General features: G+C 40.7%; 1 protein-coding gene across 1 annotated transcript in view; it reads left to right on the forward strand.

Annotated features, from left to right (window-relative positions):
* ACACA (acetyl-CoA carboxylase alpha) overlaps positions 1–21388 on the forward strand; it is a 271848-nt gene that overhangs the window by 1952 nt on the left and 248508 nt on the right. The window contains exon 3 of the mRNA XM_046675864.1: positions 473–527. The gene's annotated coding sequence lies outside the window, so the exon portion shown is untranslated. The remainder of the gene's footprint in view (positions 1–472; positions 528–21388) is intronic.

Here is a 21388-nt window from a genome sequence, read left to right on the forward strand (position 1 = left end):
CAATCCCACATAATAGTGGAATCTGTTCATTAAAAACATAGCATTCAAGCACCTGAAAATTACCCTGCCTCTTCGATTGATGTTAGGCCCTCCTTAGAATTCGAAGCCCCAATTTAGTCATTGTGCTTAAGATAGATGTGGAGAAATTAAAAGGCACAGTGAGAGGAAGGATAAACCAGTGCTTTTCTGGGTTTTCACCTTCAGCAATGTAGTAGATAATGGCATTAATTGTAAGACCAGCTAAAGGGAAAGTGAAAGACCAGCTGAAGGAAGAACACTTTTTGAGAGGAAATTAAAAGTTCTGTTTCAGATGTGTTTTGCAGTCTGAGTGGAAATAACATGAGTTTAGAGCTCAGAGGAGAGGCCAGGGCTAAAACTGTTTAACTGTATTAGAGTTATTTCTTCAGATGTGTGTGTTCTTTAGACAGAGCATGAGGACAGACACTGTGTCTTTTCTTCTTTGTAACCTCAGTGCCCAGAAGTTCATCCTGGACGAATATCTGTGAAATGAACAAGTAAAGGCAAAGGTATGGATGAAGTCACTCAGGCAAAATGTATAAGGTAAAAAGAGAAGATATCCAATCTGTGCTTTCACTGGAGGTCCAAGCACCTGAACGTGACTTACAAGTAGGGTGACCATAAGTCCCAATTTGCTCGGGACAGTCTGATATACTGCTGTTGTCTCCGTGTAATTAGTAATATTGTCTCATTTCACTCTCAGAAGTGTCTCAGTTTGTACAATAAATTACATGGTCACTCCTTGTAGAAGGCCCATCAGGGTCTAGCGTCTCCCTGTTTCTTTGTCATTGCTGCCCTGTCTTACACCTCATTCTCCAGCCAGATGAAATACTTTTATTTCCCCTTATACGCTCTCTTATTTCCAAGCTTCCTTTGCCAGTGTACCTCCACTTCAACTTAGACATACCTCCTTGGGAACATGTCTCTTGACCCCCAAGTCTGGGTTAAGTAGCCCTCTTACATGCTTCCAGTGCACCCTGTGTTTAACCTGTCATAGCAGAGATGACTAAGTGCCTTGTTGCTCCCCTGACTAAATATGTCTGTGAAGGAACCTGAAAAAACATGTTTTGTCCTCTTTAAGGCAGAAATTTGTGTTAATAATATCCAAGATCAGTCCATGTTGGACTAATACTTTTGAAGACTGATCTTCAGGACAGACTAATGGCACATTCTCCAAGCCCTTCCATTCTTAACTAACTGAGGAGATTGACTTTTTTTTTTAAGACTATGATAGTTTACAACCTTGTGAAATTTCAGTTGTACGTTATTGTTAGTTATGTTGTGGGTACACCATTTCACCCTTTGTGCCCTCCCCCCACCCCACCCCCCCTTCACCTGGTAACCACGGATCAGATCTCCTTGTCTGTATGTTAACTTCCACCTATGAGTGGAGTCATACAGAGTTCGTCTTTCTTTGTCTGGCTTATTTCATTTAACATAATTCCCTCAAGGTCCATCCATGTTGTTGTGAATGGGACGATTTTGTCCTTTTTTATGGCTGAGTAGTATTCCATTGTGTGTGTGTGTGTGTGTGTGTGTGTGTGTGTACGTGTATGTATATATGTATACACACCGTATCTTCTTTATCCAATCATCAGTTGATGGGCACTTAGGTTGGTTCCACATCTTGGCTATTGTAAATGATGCTGCAATGAACATAGGGGTGCATGGGACTCTTGGAATTGCTGATTTCAGGTTCTTAGGATAGATACCCAGTAGTGGGATGGCTGGGTCATAAGGTATTTCTATTTTTAACTTTTTGAGAAATCTCCATACTGTTTTCCGTAGTGGCTGCACCAGTTTGCACTCCCACCAACAGTGTATGAGGGTTCCTTTTTCTCCACAACCTCTCCAACATTTGTCACTCTTGGTTTTGGATATTTTTGCCATTCTAACAGGTGTAAGGTGATATCTTAGTGTAGTTTTTTATTTTTTTTTATTGAGTTATTGATAGGTTACAATCTTGTGAAATTTCAGTTGTACATTAATGTTTGTCAGTCATGTTGTAGGTGCACCACTTCACCCTTTGTGCCCACCCCCCACCCCACCTTTCCCCTGGTATCCACTAAACTGTTCTTGGTCCATAGTTTTAAATTCCTCATATGAGTGGAGTCATACACAGATTATCTTTCTCTCGCTGGCTTATTTCACTTAACATAATTCTCTCAAGGTCCATCCATGTTATTGCAAATGGAATGATTTTGTTCTGTTTTGCAGCTGAGTAGTATTCCATTGTATATATGTACCACATCTTCTTTATCCATTCGTCTGTTGATGGGCACTTAGGTTGCTTCCACGTCTTGGCTATTGTAAACAGTGCTGCAATAAACATTGGGGTGCATAGGACTTTTGGGATTGCTGACTTCAAGCTCTTTGGATAAATACCCAGTAGTGGGATGGCTGGATCGTATGGTAGTTCTATTTTTAGTTTTTTGAGGAATCTCCATACTGTTTTCCCTAGTGGCTGCACCAGTTTGCATTCCCACCAGCAGTGTATGAGGGTTCCTTTTTCTCTGCAACCTCTCCAACATTCGTTGCTATTAGTTTTAGATATTTTTGTCATTCTAACGGGTGTAAGGTGATATCTTAGTGTAGTTTTGATTTTCATTTCCCTGATGATTAGTGATGATGAGCATCTTTTCATGTGTCTATTGGCCATCGTATATCTTCTTTGGAGAAATGTCTGTTTATGTCCCCTGCCCATTTTTTGATTGGGTTGTTTGATTTTTTGTTGTTGAGCTGTGTGAGTTCTTTATATATTATGGAGATTAACCCTTTGTCAGATAAGTAACTTGTAAATATTTTTTCCCACTTAGTGGGCTGTTTTTTTGTTTCAATCCTGTTTTCCCTTGCCTTGAAGAAGCTCTTTAGTCTGATGAAGTCCCATTTGTTTTTTCTTTCTATTGTTTCCCTCGTCTGAGGAGTTATGGTGTTCGAAAAGATTCTTTTGAAACTGATGTCAAAGAGTGTACTGCCTGTGTTCTCTTCTAGAAGACTTATTGTTTCAGGCCTAATCTTTAGGTCTTTGATCCATTTTGAGTTTATTTTTGTGAATGGTGAAAAAGAATGGTCAATTTTCATTCTTTTACATGTGGCCGTGCAGTTTTCCCAGCACCATTTGTTGAAGAGACTTTCTTTTCTCCGTTGTAGGCCCTCGGCTCCTTTGTCAAAGATTATCTGTCCATAGGAGGAGACTGACTTTTGAACTCGAAACCCACCAAGGAAAATTGTGTCTTACTGTCAGGCTCTGTAATGTGGCTACCATTGACTGAGTCCAGAATATCCCACAGCTCCTCTTCAACCACTCAGCTGCTGTGGTTAGAATCCAAAGTGCAGTTTCTGAGCCTCCCTCCCTGTGGAAATGATTCTTTACCATTTCCCGTTACCTACTATGTCCTGAGTGCTTATCAACTTTCTCTCATTTAGTACTTATTTTTCCTGTAACCAAGGTGGCTCTTTGTAGTTTGGTATACAAACAGATAAAAACAGAAAGTCTAAAAGTCTACCCATATCTTGCAGGTTGCAACGTCCTCCCCTTTAAATTCTGAGGTATACCCAGTCATTGTAAATTAGTCAGAGATTGAGGTCCGCAGCAGAGCCCTTTGCCATTTACAGGGGCTCTTCAAGGCCAGGAGTTTTCCTGTGACCCACTCAGTAGAAAGGGCTTCACCCCACAAAAGGCCTGAGCCTGAAGGGTTTCGGCTCTTAGCTCTCAGCTCCTTGAGTTCATACACCAAGGCACTTTCACAGAAGTGCTGACTCCCCCACAGCCCAGCTGAGGATTGGTTCCAGCTTCTTAGACTCTGCTGCTGCCTCTTGTATTCAGGAACATTGCCCCCCTCCTTTCTGTCTCCCTTACTGTACCCCTATCTTTGTTCCTTTGTGGCCATCCTAAGCAAAAGAGTTAGGGAATCCTTTTTCTTCCAGAAGGTTCCTGACTGCTTATTTAACTTGATCCACCCCACCTGTGACCAGTCTGCAGAGGAAGGGTTGAAGCACTTCTGCTAATGTACTTGAAGAAATATATGGTCTACATATAGCCATTTCTCCACACAGTGGCCTGTCTGGGGTGCTTCTATGTAAGTAAGAGAGCCCTAAAGGTCTCAAAAATGAACAGAAGGGAAAAGCAATTTCTACTAAAGGGCCCTGCTGCATCCCACTTTACAGATGAGGAAAAACGAGGCTCAGAGAGGTAAAACCACTTGCCCAAAGTAATTCAGTTACTAAGTAGCACAGCCGTAATTAAAATCAGATCTGTCCAACTGTAGCTAATAAACTGCCACTGACTATTTAAAACTGAAGAATTAGCTGGTGTCAGGATTTTCATAATGCCATGGCCGTTAAGCAGAGTTTTCACGACGAGGCCTTTGCTGCCCATCTTTTCTGCCTCTTCTTCACCTGACTCACTTCTTTTTGATCTACACAAAGTGTAGGATATCTGTCTCATGAGTCACCAGGCTTTGGGTAGAATCAAAAAAATTACGTGAACTAGGAATGTATTGTGCTGAGTGACTTCTGTTTATCAGAAAAATTTAAAATGCCTGCTAGGCAGCCCAGCTGCATCCTTTTCAGCCTGAAGTACAGAGCGTCCACCTTTTGACTATCAAAACAGCTCCTAAAGTATTGTCATTTGATGACAGGCAGTCTCTACTCTTTTGCAACCAATAAGTGCCTAATAAATGTTGGAAATATGATTTGTAAGGAACCTGGCACAGTTTAATGTAACTGAAAAAGCATGGACTTTGAAGTTTTCTTGAATTTGAATCCTGTCTCTACCCTTTACTACCTTCAAGAATTTAGACAAGTGATCATCTTTCTATGATCTATTTACCTCTTTTCTCCTCATATGTAAAATAAAAATAATGCCTAATTCATAAGAGTTTTGTAAGGATGTAATGATATATGTCTAGTACCTAGTTCTTGGTGGGAGTCAAATGAATTATAATTGTAATTTTCATTTTAATTCCAGAAGTCCTCTAGAGGATGACCCTGGGACTCATTTAGAAGTTGTTCTAGGCTAGGCTGGCTAGTTCTCAGCAATGGAATTTTTTTGTTATTTGAATTGAGAACTATCTCCTGGAAACCTATAGGTTTCCAGAACACCGAGCAATTAAACTGATTTTTTTTGCTACCCGCTTCTTTAGCACCTTCCTTACTATACAAAACTAAGGAGGGTATACATTATCTGACAGGTCACAGGGCAAATATGTAGTTGCAATCGAGGATGGACTATCTAGCCTTACCTCAAATGCAGAACAAACTTAGGAGCTGTGTCCCATTTAATTAATGTAAATAGTGAACAGACTTATGCATTAAGCATTTACCTATAAGACCGTTCCTTAGAGTACAGAGTGAGTACTTTACTATTGTAATCAAATAAAATTTATAACAGGGTTAATCTGATGCATATTTAATAATATATGTAATTGTTATTGAGCTGCATGATAATTGGGCCTTAAATGTTAAGCTGTTTACATAAATGACTGTAATTGGTTCTTTTTACACAGCCAAAGATATTTTTTAGTATTTGCTCACTTTATTAATTTTCTAGAATCTACAATCATGCCAAGGACAACATTTTTCTCTGAAACCCTTTACTGTTTAATCATGTGCTCAAGCACAAACACAATCTTCAAAATGACACAGCAGTGAGGGCTGGCCCGGTGGCTGAGTGGCTAAGTTCTTGCGCTCCACTTCGGTGGCCCAGGGTTTTGCCAATTCAAATCGTGGGCACAGACATGGCACCGCTCATCAAGCCATGGTGAGGCGGCATCCCACATGCCACAACTAGAAGGACCCACAACTAAAAATACACAATTATGTACCAGGGGGCTTTGGGGAGAAAAAGAAAAAATAAAATCGTTTTTCTCTTTGAGGAGGATTAGCCCTGAGCTAACTACTGCCAATCCTCCTCTTTTTGCTGAGGAAGACTGGCCCTGAGCTAACATCCATACCCATCTTCCTCTACCCCATATGTGGGATGCCTACTACAACATGGCTTTTGCCAAGCAGTGCCATGTCTGCAGCCGGGACCTGAACCAGTGAACCCCGGGCCACCGAGAAGCGGACCGTGTGAACTTAATCGCTGCGCCACTGGGCCAGCCCCAGAAAAATTAAATCTTTAAAAGAAACAAAACAGCAGGGTTCTCCTCCCAACTTCGTACTAAAAATAGCTACTGTTCAAGGCTCTCTGTATATATTTTTTCCTTTTACTCCTTAAAAACCCTTTAGGGGAGGTGCTGTAACTCCCATTTTATTAATGCAGAAACTGATGCTCAGAGAGTGTAAGCAGGCAGCATAGCAGAGATTCAAACTTCTTTCCCCAACCTCTAACCACTACTTTATACAACCTCAGGAGGTAGTATATCCCAGCTGAAATATGTAAAGTTTTTAGGAAATGGAATGGCTTCTGAGAAATACAGAATATGTATAATATATCCAAAGGGAGGACGACTCAACCTGAAAGAGGGAGGGGTTAGTTAGTAATGGAAGAGTTGGAGCCTATTGAAGCTAACTTTCTTAGTGGCCATTCAAGGAAGAGTCTTGGCCAATGAATTTCAAGCATAATTGTTCCATTATAGGCCATTATATTGTAGCGGTACCATATCAGCCTAGTGCCGTCAAATATTTGAATTTTAGAACTAATTCTCCTTATTCTGATTCCTTAAGAAAAAATCAGTATGGGGTCAAACTAGTGTTTCTCAACCTTTTTATCTTTTTTTCTTTTTTTGAGGAAGATTAGCCCTGAGCTAACTACTGCCAGTCCTCCTCTTTTTGCTGAGGAAGCCTGGCCCTGAGCTAACATCTGTGCCCATCGTCCTCTACTTTATATGTGGGACGCCTACCACAGCATGGCGTGCCAAGCAGTGCCATGTCTGCACCCAGGATCTGAACCAGGGAACCCCGGGCCACCGAGAAGCAGAATGTGCACACTTAACCACTGCACCACCAGGCTGGCCCCTCAACCTTTTTATCGTTATTGCCAGCCCTAAAGAGTCTTTTTAGACATCTTTTTCCTGACCACTTCTCCCAATTAATTTTTTTTTTTAAGATTTTATTTTTCCTTTTTGTCCCCAAAGCCCCCTGGTACATAGTTGTGTATTTTTAGTTGTGGGTCCTTCTAGTTGTGGCATGTGGGACACCACCTCATCATGGCTTGATGAGCGGTGCCATGTCCCTGCCCAGGAATTGATCTGGCGAAACCCTGGGCCGCCAAAGCAGAGTGCGAGAACTTACACACTCGGCCATGGGGCCGGCCCCCAGAGCATACTTTTTAATTTGAAATTTCTAGGGCGTTCTTATGTGTCATTCCTTCATTCCATAAATATTTATGGAGCCCTACTATAGGCCAAGGACTGTGCCAGGTACTAGGGATTCAAAGACTAATGAAATAGTCTCTGCTCTCAGAAAGAAGCTCAATGTCCAGTTGAGGAGACAGATATTCAGGCAAATAATTACAGTACAAGATAGTATGTGCTGTAACAGAGATGTGCTAGGTACACTGAGGATTCCCAGAATAGATTAATCAATTCTAGGGAGAATTAATGGTTAGGTCTCTGGGGAAGTGATGAGTTAAGTGTTGGAGAGGAGTGGGAAGGAAATTCCAAGCAGAAAGAACAAATTATTCAAATGGGAAAAGCATGAAATAGCATGGCCAGTTTGGTCAGTCTGACTGGAGTACAGAGAGCAAGAAAGAGGAGGGCCACTTACATGAAGTTGCATGGATAGACAGAGGTCAGACCATGGCGGGCTTTGCACTTTGCTCCAGAGGCCATGGAGAGCCAGTGCAGCATTTTGAACTGAGGAGTGGTATTATCACTAATCTGGGTTTTTAGACCTATCTCTCTGGCGGTGACGTGGACTGAAAAGTGGCAAACTGAAACGTCAGCAGTACAAGTAAGAAATGATGAGGGCTTGAACTAGCACCGTTGGAATGAGGATGAGAGAGAAGAAATGGATTTCAGGTGTTTAAGAAGTAAGTCATTAAATAGGGCGGAGAAAAGTAAGTAAGGTGGTAGAATTAAAGATGATTCTCAAATGCCCAGCTTGTTCAGCTGGGTGAATAATGGTGCTGCTCAACCAGAGAGGGAACATAAGGCAAAGAGCAGACACGAAGAGGAAAAGGACAGGTTTTGTTCAGGATGTGTTGGTTTGAGGTGTCTGGAGGATGGATAGGTGACATTCACTAGGCAGATTCAAAAGCTAAAGGAGAGCTCTAGGTCAGAGATACAGATTAGGGAATCAGCACAAAATGATGGAAATTTTGAAGCCACAGGAGAAGATGAGATTGCCTGAGCTCATTGAATGGAAAAAGCAAAGAAGGGTGAAGAATAGAAACTTGGCTGACGACAACAGGTATAAGACAGAGGAAGAGCCCCTAGGCCAGAAAGGGAGAAGTCGATTTGAGAGAAGTGACAGTAAAGATGGGGGGTGGGAGGTAGTCAGCAGAGCATTATTAAGGCCTGATAGGCCCTAAATAACTAAAAATATTATGGTGCTTCCTGTGTAATTTAAAATAATATAAGCTATAAAGTACGTGTAAGGGAGGTCTGCCAAAGTTCTGATTTTTCCCTGTGGGGACCTCTGATTGTATCCTCTTCATCGTCATTATTTTGGTGCTCCTGATTTGCTAGTGCCCTAAGAACATGTGTATTCACCTGCTCAGGAATCTAGCAATATGGCACTGAGAGTACATCAAGGAAAATAGATTAGTCAACAATGCCAGATACTACACAGAAGTCAACAATAACAGTTAAACAGTCCTCATTGGAAGAAAAGAAAAAGTGCCAATTATACCAGCATGTGGGTAGACAGATGTACTAGTGGAACAAATAAAAAGCCCAGAAATAAACCAAAAAACATATAGGAACTTAGTATATGATAAAGATGGGCTACTGAATAAGTGGTGTGGACTATGGCATAACCATCTGGGGAAAAAATAAATATCAATCTATACCGCACACCAAGATAAACTCCAAATGGATTAAATATTTAAATAAAAATTGAAAGCTATAATAAAATATGAGAAAATTCCTTCATAATCTTGGCATGGGGAAAGGAAATCTTTTTAACTGTGACTCCAAATACAGAACGCATAAAAGCAGAAGTTAATCATTTGACCACACAAAACTCAAAATTCCTCCAGAGCTTGGGCCGGCCCGGTGGCACAGCGGTTAGGTTTGCACGTTCTGCTTCTCGGAGGCACGGGGTTCGCCGGTTCGGATCCCGGGTGTGCACATGGCACCACTTGGCAAAAGCCATGCTGTGGTAGGCGTCCCACATATAAAGTAGAGGAAGATGGTCATGGATGTTAGCTCAGGGCCAGACTTCCTCAGCAAAAAGAGGAGGATTGGCAGCAGTTAGCTCAGGGTTAATCTTCCTCCCGAAAAAAAAAAATTTCTCCAGAACAAAATAACACCTTACACAATGTCAAAACATAAATGAAAAAAGTGTTTGCAGCTTATATCACAAAGGGCTAATCTTCCTAATATAAAGAAATAGATAAGAAAGAGATCAATCACTCTAAGAAATATCAATGAAAGATATAAATTCACAGGGCTCATGTGTCATGGTTAAGAGCATAGAGATTTTGAGGTCAGCTACCTGTGTTGGCATCCTAGCTCTGCCACTTGCTAGTTTTGTGACAAGCTCTTGGGCAAGTCTCTGATTCTGTTTTCTCTTCTATAAAATAAAGGTAATAATTGTAGCTACTTCAGAGGGTTAAGTGAGATGAATGCCAGGCTGGCGACTCATGGTAAAAGAAGGAAGGACACAGAGAAGATGGGTTCTGAATTTCTGGTTATCTGGGAACCTTCAAGGGTAAAGAGATTCAGGGAAGAGAACCAACTCAACTCCCATCTGTCTCTTGTTTGGTTAAGGGCAGTTATTTACTAAGTTCCTACGAGTGTCAGGCACAGCCCTAAACCTAGGGATACAGTGTAAGTAAAATAGACATAGTCCCTGCCCTCAGTGTAGCTTACCTCTATAAGACAAAGAGGCATCAATCCAATGCCACAGAAATACATAACTACAAACAGATGAACACCATGAAGGAAGTGTACATTATAAAAGAGTATAGCAGGGAAGCTGGTGGACTTTGGGAGTCAGGGAGGGCTCTATTAAGGAGGTGGCTATTGACTTGAAAGATGAGTAGGAGTTAAATAGGCAAATAGTAATGAAGGAAGGGGAAGGTGACATGAGGGAGTGGAAAGAGTGTTCACGGCAGATCGGCATAGGCCCTGAGGCAAGAAAGAAGGAAGCTAGTCCACTGTGGCCAAAGCTAGAATAATGAGAATTGTAGGGGAAAATGAGCCTGGAGAGGGAGGCAGGCTGGGCTATTTAGGGCCTTGGCAGTCTTGTTAAGGATTTGGAGCTTTGTCCTGCTGGCAGTGGGAAGTCACTGAATGGTTTCTGTAGCAGAAGAGTAACAAGATCAAATTTACATTTTGCAAAGCTCACTCTGCCTGCAGTCTGGAGATTCAAGAGAGGCAAGAGAGCGGCTGCGGGGGGTAGTTTCAGAGGCTATTGTGGTAGTTCAGGCCAATATGCTGATAATGCTCCCTAACTTATTTTCCTATCAGTACTTTACCAGAAGACAACGCTTTTATTCTTACATAGTAGATATACATCAAATGTTAGCTATTATTATTATCTACAGTTAGAGATAAAAGGCTTAAAATTAATCCACCAGGAAGAATGAGCCCATTGCAGTGAATTTCATTGAAAGTATAGATATGGGAATCAGATTATTTCCTCTCTAGATAGGAGGGAGGGAGCTAGAAGGGTAAACAGTGATATGCAGCAGGGAGAAGGAGGCCAGACAGACTTCCCTAATGTTGTGTTGCTCTGGCACAGCGACTATCTGTTCTGCCAAAGTTCATCTTCCCTGTGCTTAGAGAAATAAAAATGTTGGGCAAAGGTACTTTATGGCTTACCCTGGAGGGCCCAGTGCTTTTTAGTGGAAAATAGACCCAAGAGTTTAGATATTGGTGCATGTTGCAGTTCTTTTCAACACTATGGAGTCGTTATAAATGTGTAGGAAAACAATAAATAAATCATTCTGAAATTGAACCTAGGCATTACCTAGCTGATTTAATTTCAAAATAAGACAATGACAGATACTAGTAGTTTTTTGAGAGCTTCTCTTTTCTCTTCCTGCCATAAAGAATTGAATAGGGTTGGAACGTGCTGACGACCCAACTACCCTATTTTGTCAGGTACGTGTCAGCAAAGCACAGTCCTTCAAGGTTGGAGTCCTTGAAATCCTTCTAAGAAATAAGGTCAGTTTTGTGGGACATATTGACACTTAGGCATAAGTGTCAGTAGCTTTTTAAATGCCGTCAGGGAGGCAAAATGGAAACTAGATTCTTGGAGTCAAATGGGACTTCCAGAGCTTCATAGCCTGACAGTTGGTTAATTTATGTGTAAATCTGCATGTTGAGGAATATTATATTAGAAATACACTTTGGATTGTACCATGTTTCACAGACAAAGGATTAGTATTCAGGAATATAGCCAGGAATACGAGACTTCCACAACTCAATAAAAAAGACTGATAACCCAATAGAAAAAAAGGGAGAGGTTATAAGCAAGCAAGAAAAGATCTGAAGGCAAATAAATTTATGGAAAGATGCTCAACCTCACTGCTAAGCAGGAAAATACACATAAGAATAATGACATACTACTTCAATAGCCACCAGATTGGCAGAAACTTTAAAGTCTGAAATTTCCAAGTTAGGGATGATGTGGAATAGTAGGGACTCTGCTGATGGTAGGAATGTATTTGGTACAACCACTTTGTAGAGCCATGTGCAGGCTAGCAGAGTTGAAGATGTATGTGTCCTATGACTCATGAGTCCTATTCCTTGGCATATGTCCAGACTTAGTCACGTCCAAGAAAATTCATTGTAGAAAAAATAAACTGTCTGATATTATCATATGCATAGTTTATAAGTCTTCACTTTCAGTCTCTTCTGTTGAATATTTGATTCTTCTAGAGGGTAATAAGGACTTTACCCTATAGCCTGCACTGTTTATTCTTCTTTTCCAGTATATTAGGGAGCAGTAGTGACCTGAATAAGTCTTTGGAGAGTCTTCTGTGCATCATCTTATTCTGGAGACACCATGACACCATACCTCCAGACATATCCTTCTCCCTTCGATTTTAAGTTTTAAAAAATAGAACTAAGGGGCTGGCCTGGTGGTGCAGCTCTTAAGTTCGCATGTTCTGCTTCTCGGTGGCCCAGGGTTCGCCGGTTCGGATCCCGGGTGCGCACATGGCACTGCTTGGCAAGCCACCTGTAGTAGGCATCCCACATATGGGGTAGAGGAAGATGGGCATGGATGTTAGCTCAGGGCCAGTCTTTCTCAGCAAAAAGAGGAGGATTGGCAGTAGTTAGCTCAGGGCTAATCTTCCTCAAAAAAAAAAAAAAATGAAAGTAGAACTAAGGGGCCAGCCCAGTGGCGCAGCAGTTAAGTTCGCATGTTCTGCTTCTCGACGGCCCGGGGTTCGCCAGTTGCGATCCCGATGTGCACATGGCACCACTTGGCAAAAAGCCTTGCTGTGGTAGGGGTCCCACGTATAAAGTAGAGGAAGATGGGCATGGATGTTAGCTCAGAGCCAGTCTTCCTCAGCAAAAAGAGGAGAATTGGCAGTAGTTAGCTCAGGGCTAATTTTCCTCAAAAAAAAAAGAAAAGAAAACTTAAAACAGGACAAAATTTGGCTGTTATGAATGTTTTTTCTCCTTTAGGGCAGTAATACAGGCTTCACATTTGTTCTCATTGGCTTATTTTACATTTAATTATTTATGTCCACTCCTTTTTTTGGAGGATAAAGATAGCAACTTCAGCCACTGGGTGGCGCAAATTCACAAAAGTCTGGTGAAAGTTCCTAAATTACAGCCCAAGGTGCACCTGTTGGTACACTGCACCCTGTGAAGTAGGGTTAGGTAGAAGGAAAGACTTTTGGGGCCTGAAATCTAAGAATAGATGTGGATCCAGGTTCCCTAGGAGTTCAGATTAAGGGAGTTTTTAGTATCATAACTGGCAAGTCAAGTCACTGAATAAGAGACAGAAAAGAAAAGGACAAAGAGAAGCATTGAGATAAGGAGCAGGAAGAGAAGAATGAACAGATAAAGAAATATGAGAGAAAAGAATATATTAAGTCCAGAGAAATGAATTCAAGTGTTACCAGCAATTACAGGGTGGTCCTTCATTGGTTTGCATTTACCTAGTAACCAACAGCAGCTTTGATGTAAAAATAAAGGTTACCTCATTTTCTTCTGCAAAGTCAGTTATGCTACCCTCATCTGTCCATTTAATGGTGACATTATCAACAAATTTTTTTAGTGTCTGCTATGAACATGGTGTTTTGTTGGATACAAAGTAATATAGAGATATACAAATTAACACAGACACTCCAGGCATCAAGCAGAAGAACTAGGAAGTAGACATAAAAAGATAAATAACAGGCCGTCCCCATGGCCGAGTGGTTAAGTTCGCATGCTCCGCTTCGATGGCCCAGGGTTTCGCTGGTTTGAATCCTGGGCACGGACATGACACCGCTCATCAGGTCATGCTGAGACAGCATCCCACATGCCACTTTTGGAAGGACCTACAATTAAACATACACAACCCTGTACTGGGGGGCTTTGGGGAGAAAAAGGAAAAATAAAATCTTTAAAAAAAAAAAACCTCCAGGGGGAATCCGTCATACGGGGACCCCACACTTTAAAAAAACAAAAAAGATAAATAACTCAAGGCAGCATGAGGGCCATGTGTGAACTCGGGAAATAGAATCCTTTCTGAGAGTAGGAGGGAAGGGTAGAGGCAGGAGTGGAGGATCAGAATGTGAGGGAGGAGGGCCCATAATATTGTCAGCCTGTCCAGGGCGAAAAAGAGAAGGGATTCTAGCCCCTAGTCATAGTACATATAGCAGCTCTTCTGTGGAAAATGGTGAGTTCTCGACATAAAGATAGGAAAAGTGCTCTAGGTCAGAATCTTCTGGACAATACTTAAAGAGGCTCCAAACCCAGGATGGGTAGGGGAGGAAGGAGAGGGGAGAACAGTTAGGACAAGAACCTCCCTTAAGTCCCTATCTGATTAGTAACCCAGAAAACAAGGGGTGCTAATGGTCTGTTCAGTTCTTTCTGAAGCCCAGAGAGTCCTTGGTCACTTTGATTTTTGAGATCACGGGTGTATCTAAAAAGATGAAGAAATAGCAAAACAGAGATATAAAATTGTTGTATATTTTAAGTGTTTATATTGAACAAAGCCATACTTTTAACACATAATTATGACTGTTTATTTAATGTTCAGCAGTACCTTCAAAGTTTAATTATTTATTTATTTATTTTGTGAGGAAGATTGGCCCTGAGCTAACATCTGTACCAGTCTTCCTCTATTTTATATGGGATGCTGCCACAGCATGGCTTGGCGAATGGTGCTAGGTCCACACCCAGGATCCAAACCTGTGAACCCCGGGCCACTGAAGTGGAACGCACAAACTTAACCACTATACCACTGGGCTGGCCCCCTTCAAAAGTTTAAATTGGAGGTTTCTGTGAATGTGCCTTCTCTACCCTAAGCAACTACACCTTAATCTTTGGGCCTATCAAAAAGTATTGAGGTGACTTAGACCCTTAAAAAAGGTGGAATAGGGGCCAACCTGGTGGCACAGTGGTGAAGTTCATATGTTCCGCTTCAGCAGCCTGGGGTTCAATGGTTTGGATCCTGGGTGTGGACCTATGCACCACTTGTCAAGCCACGCTGTGGCAGGCGTCCCACATATAAAATAGAGGAAGATGGGCATGGATGTTAGCTCAGGGCCAGTCTTCCTCAGCTAAAAGAGAGGATTGGTGGCAGATGTTAGCTCAGGGCTAATCTTCCCCAAAAAAAAAGGTAGAGTAACTTCGTATCCTCTGTACTCTAAGACTTGAAAAAAACACAACTTAATACTTGTCCTAACTGGACATATGGTTGTAATATAAGCCAAAAAACAGAGGACAGGTTTAAAATGGTATGAAGAGCATTATGTTATTTGTGTAACATATATCTTTTTATGTATGTGTGTATATACTTATAATGTCTATAAAGAGATACATCAAAGTGTTAATGGTGGTTATCTCTGGAAGGAAGGATTAGGTTAAATTTTTTTCTTTTATTCTTTATACTTTCCAGTCTTTTCTAAAAATTGTTATAATGCAAATGTACCTTAATAGTTGAAAAACAAAGTGTAGTAACTTAATGAGAAAGAATTTGCAATAAAAACCTTGCTAGCTAGTCAGTTCCCAGAGGAATAATTGCTACTCCATAGAAACAGTGTTTTATCACATTGAGTCTCTAACTTAGTCTGTCATGGTGACGGGAGAATCGTGACATGCTGTGAAGTGATCTGCAGACTAATGTTCACATCCCAAAGTCCACATGGGAGTTCTCCCTTCCCTTCTGCTCTTTCTCTTATCTCTTAGTTTTCAGAGATCCCTGGTGGCACAAGGGTATGGGATTCAAAATGGTTGACTGACTAGGCAGTCAGAAAATCCTCAGAGGGACCTTGCTTTGTCAGGGGAAATAAGTGGTCCCCAATGCAAAATAAACAATTTTGATTCCGTCAGTGAATTTCTGTAAAGAAAGTCGCTATAAATGTGACCCAAATTATACTCTTGCAGAAGATTAATGAGTGTAGACTTTGCCACAGATTTATCTTCTGGGAAATCTCATGTTTCTGGATTAAAGGACATTCTGTGGTGGATGAGGCTGGAATGGTGGGGGTGAATGTAGGCATCAGTCCTAGATCAAGAGCTTCTAAGTATAGAAGGCTTTTAATCCTTCTCCCTAGGGGTCTTGGAAAGGAGCAGTCTTTTTTTTTTTTCTCTATTTCATGGTCAGACTGAGCCATAGATGGCAGGATGAACTGGCGGCGATGTTGTGAATGGTGGCGGGGTGCAAATAATATACTCACTTATCCCAGTGGCGGCCCCAGTGCTCTGTCTTTCCACCTACTCTATTTTCAAAGCTCCATGGAACCTTAGGGCACCTTGAAGATTCCAGGGCTTCCTTGAAAACTATTGTCATCCATGCTTTGTATCTGTTCCGTCTCTTCCAGGCTCAGGTTGAATTTTTTTTTTTAATTGAGGTAACATTGGCTTATAACAGTATATAAATTTCAGGTGTACATCTTTATATTTCAACTTCTGTGTAAATTACATCATGTTCACCACCCAAAGACTACCATCCATCACCATACACATGTGCCCAGTCACCCCTTTCGTCCTCCTCCCTTGCCGCTTCCTCTCTGAAAACCACCGATCTAATCTCTGTATCTATGTGTTTGTTTATTGTTGTTTTTATCTTCTATTTATGAGAGAGATCATATGGTGTTTGACTTTCTCTCTCTAACTTATTTCACTTATTTCACCTCAGGGTCCATCCGTGTTGTCACAAATGGCAAGATTTCACCTTTTTATGGCTTAGTAGTAGCCCATTGTGTGTATACACCACATCTTCTTTATCCATTTGTCCCCTGATGGACACCTAGGTTGTTTCCAAGTCTTAGCTATTGTGAATAATGCTGCAGTGAACATAGGGGTGCATATATCTTTACACATTTCATGTTTTCTTTTTTTTCTTTTTATTTATTTGTTTTTTATTTTTTTGAGGAAGATTAGCCCTGAGCTAACATCTGCTGCCAATCCTCCTCTTTTTGCTGAGGAAGACTGGCCCTGAGCTAACATCTGTGCCCATCTTCCTGTGCTTTATATGTGGGACGCCTACCAGAGCATGGCATGCCAAGCGGTGCCATGTCCGCACCCGGGATCTGAACCAGTGAACCCTGGGCTGCCAAAGCGGAATGTGCGCACTTAACTGCTGCGCTGCCGGGCCGGCCCCTGCACATTGATGTTTTCATGCTCTTTGGATAAATACCCAGCTGTGGGAGAGCTGGATCGTAGTGTAGTTCTATTCTTAATCTTTTGAGGAATCTCCATACTTGTTTTCCATAGTGACTGTACCAGTTTGCATTCCCACCAGCAGTGTATGAAGGTTCCCTTTTCTCCACATCCTTTCCAACACTTGTTATTTCTTGTCTTGTTAATTATAGTCATTCTGATGGGTGTGAGGTGATATCTCATTGTAGTTTTGACTTGCATTTCCCTAATAATTAGTGATATTGAACATTTTTTCATGTGCCTGTTGGCCATCTGTATGTCTTCTTTGGAAAAATGTTCAGATCTTTTGCCCATTTTTTAATTGGGTTGTTTTGTTGTTGTTGTTGAGATGTATGAGTTCTTTATGTATTTTGGATATTAACCCCTTATCAGATATATGGTTTGAAAATATCTTCTCCCAATTGTTAGGTTGTCTTTTCATTTTGCTGATGGTTTCCTTTGCTGTGCAGAGGCTTTTTAGTTTGATGTAGTCCCATTTGTTTATTTTTTCTATTGTTTCCCTTGCCTGGTCAGATATGGTATTTAAAAATATGCTGCTAAGACCAGTGTCAAAGGGTGTATTGCCTATGTTTTCTTCCAGAAGTTTTATGGTTTCAGGTCTTACATTCAAGCCTTTAATCCACTTTGAGTTAATTTTTGTGTATGCCGTAAGATAATGGTCTACTTTCATTCTTTTGCATGTGGCTGTCCAGTTTTCCCAACACCATTTATTGAAGAGACTTTCCTTTCTTCATTGTATGTTCTTGACTGCTTTGTTGACGATTGGCTCTCCATAGATGTGTGGTTTTATTTCTGGGCTCTCTATTCTGTTCCACTGATCTGTGTGTCTGTGTTTGTGCCAGTACCATGCTGTTTTGATTACGATAGCTTTGCAGCATATTTTGAAATCAGTGAGATACCTCCAGCTTTGTTCTTTTTTCTCAGGATGCCTTTGGCTATTCAGGGTGTTTTGTTGTTCCATATAAATTTTAGGGTTCTTTCTTCTATTTCTCTGAAAAATGTTATCAGAACTTTGATAGGGATTGCATTGAATCTGTAGATTGCTTTAGGAAGTATGGACATTTTAACTATATTAATTCTTCCAGTCCAATCCAAGAGCATCATTCCATTTCTTTCTCTCTCCTTCAATTTCTTTCAATATATTTTATTTTTCAACTATATTTTCAACTATCTTTTATAGTTTTCAATGTACAGGTCTTTCACCTCTTTGCTTAAATTTATTCCTAGGTATTTTATTGTATTTTGTTCTTTTTGTTGCAATTATAAATGGGATTGTATTCTTAATTTCTCTTTCTGCTACTTCATTGTTAGTCAGCCTGAATTTTAAATCAGGGCTCAGGGTGAGATATTTTCCCCTGTTGGTATAGTTTTGAGAATCACTTTTTTGGACAGTACTTGAAGTGAAAGAAAGAAGGATACAATTAAATATATGGTTTTTACCAGAGAACTACAAAAATAGAATTACTTAGAAACAGGCACATTTCGCCAAAATGAAATGGAATGATTTCAGACTTTTATGAAAAGAAGCAGGACTACACTCTGTCTTATCCCCTTGCTGTTCCCTTTTTTACCTAAATGCTACTTTAAGATCAGCTGTTTCCACTTTCTCACCAAACTCTTACCTAGGCAGGTCAGACTTGGCTCATAGCTTTGCCTCTGTGAGAAAGATCATCATAATCATTTGGCCCTGGAATCCTTGTTCAAAATGTATGCAGATCACTATTGCAGTAGGGTATCATGTCAGACCCACTTTAGGGGTTGTAGATTATCAGGAGATCTCATCTGGGTCCTATTTGTATGCAGTCCCTAAGCCCCTTGGGGATGACTTAGGAGGAGGACTTTGGGAATGCTTAGGGTCGTGCTCCCTTCACCAATGTGTGGGTAGCTCCATGTGGTGGCAGAGGCTAAATGATAAAACCCTATGAATGTCAACCTGAGAAAACAGGAACCCCACCCTAAGCCAGTTGAGAGCCAGTGAGCGTGAAATCAGCTCTGAGGATAGCAGAGGAGTTGGCGAACTGTGCCACACTCGTGGCTGCTTTGCCCAGTTCCTTGGAGGCTGTGTTTAAACCTTTTGTCAAAGAGAGCAGTAGGTCCATTCATAGTCTTAGAGGGAAGACCTTTTGTTTTCATTTGATGGGATGAAAAGATATTCATTTTTTGTGGATGTACAAAGTGAGTCTCAGAGGCTTATGGCTAAGCCAGTAGCAGGGTCATGAGGGTAATCTGACTGCTAAGCCTGGGCTCCTCCTTCATTGGCCTCACATCACTGTTTGATTGTAATGTCCCTGCTGAAGATAGAGGGTAAAATTGGCAAGATTCTGCCCATATTGGTTAACAGCAGGGAGAAGACAGTGTGGTGTCCTTCATTCACTGAGTGAGGCAGAGCAGAACTTTTCACAAGTATGTCTGGTGGATAAAAGTGATCCCTGCAGCTTTCTTTGGACTTGATGAGTTGGGAGCATCTTGTCCAACCTAGAGATTGAAAGGAAATATCAAAGATAAAGAAGGATACAAATGGATATTTCTTCCTGTACCAATAAAGAAGTAGCTTAGTACAAAACCTCATATAATTCCAAATACACATCATTTTGCTTCTTTATTGGCCAATAATTCTAGGAAAAGTTACTGTGCTTACACTGGGAAAGTATCAGCAAAGTGCACTTATGTATGAGAACCTACAATTGATTGGACCCTATGACCCACTTGTAAAGGCCCATCTGCCCCTTGCTTGACCTCTTTGCCTTGAGTGGAAAAGCCCTGGGGATGCAGCTGCTTTGGATCTCAGATGACAGGGATTCTTCTTCATTCCTTGAATCAGGCCCAAACAATCTCACTATGTTTGAAAAGAGGCAGAGATCTGAGTCTATGTGGACCAAATATTTTTTACTAATTGCAGTCCATTCTCACTACACTTGACTCCATGCCCCAACTGATTTTGTATATACTTTCTAAATGCTTAACTATTTTGGACATAGACTGTAAACCTCTTGAAGGCAGGGAACTTAGCACACAGAAGACTTTCAGTAAAATTTTGTGGAATAGGTGAATGAGACAATAAATCCAGTATGGGAATTAAAAGACCTGGATTTTATTTTTGTTCTGTTTCAACCAGCTGTGTGACCTTGGGAAAGTCACATATCCTTTCTAAGCCTCAGTTTAAGTATCAATAAAATGTAGATACTTGCCCAGCTAACTCCCAAGGTTTTTGTGAAACTCAAGTGTGGTAAGGTGTATAAAATTGCTTATTATTTTTATTAATTCTTGTATCATTTAGTAGCTAATTTTGTTCATGGGAGAAATTCAATCAGAGTTGCTGCTACAGGGTTACCTCTAATTCTGGACTAGACTTTTTAGTCCCCTTTAGGCCTATTTCTTCCAATGTTCTGTAGAAATGCTAATGTAGATTGGAGTAAAGAACTAAGAATAACCATATGGTAAAATCATACTAATTTACATGGGCTCATCACCCAATCTTAGCAGAAATAAGGTTGTAGAAAATATTAACGTGGACCAGAGAGATGACAAGTAAGTTGGCATTGGGTACCTGAAGCGCTGTGATAAGAAAGATTCCAGTGTCATGCCTGGGTGGAAAGAGTACTGTGCTTGATTTTTATTTTTATTTATTTATTTATTTATTTTTTAAGATTGGCACCTGAGCTAACAACTCTTGCCAATCTTCTTCTTTTTTTTCTGCTTTTTCTCCCCGAATCCCCCCCCAGTACATAGTTGTATATTTTAGTTGTGGGTCCTTCTAGTTGTGGCATGTGATTTTTTTTTAAATTGAGATATAATTTACATATAACACTGTGTAAATTTAAGGTCTACAGCATATTGATTTGATACATTTATATGTTGCCATATGAATACTACCATAGCTTTAGCCAACACCTCTGTCAGCTCATATAATTATCTTTCCTTTTGTGGTGAGAACATTTAAGATCTAGTTTCTTAGCAATTTTGAGGTAAATAATACAGTATTATTGACTACAATCACTATGCTGTGCATTAGATCTCCAGAACTTTTTCATCTTCTACTTGCATTGTACTTGATTATTGATATGTGCAGTCGATATAGAATTGAAGAATGGCAGCATGTGTACCATCCTGGACTAGATAACCTTTGAGACTCATTCTCAGTGCTGTAGTTCTGTAGAAGTGCACACCTTCTTTAATTTTAAAAGTATTGGAGACCTTGTCTCTTTGCCCTAGTGAATACTCTAGATGTTGTAGCAAAGGCACCCTTCAATTTCTAATATTCAAAGGCTGCATCCACTTCTGATGGGGAAACTGGATTTAAAGCAGCAGTTCTCAACCAGTGGTGTGGTGTCTGTTTGAGACACCAAAGGGCAATAGGAACTTATAATCCTGTCAGGAAACCCAAGAGCGGGGAGGAAAGAAGCTGCTTTGCCAAGTGTTCAAACTGT

This window comes from Equus quagga, chromosome 11 (genome assembly GCF_021613505.1).
Source record: "Equus quagga isolate Etosha38 chromosome 11, UCLA_HA_Equagga_1.0, whole genome shotgun sequence".
NCBI classification, from domain to species: domain Eukaryota; kingdom Metazoa; phylum Chordata; class Mammalia; order Perissodactyla; family Equidae; genus Equus; species Equus quagga.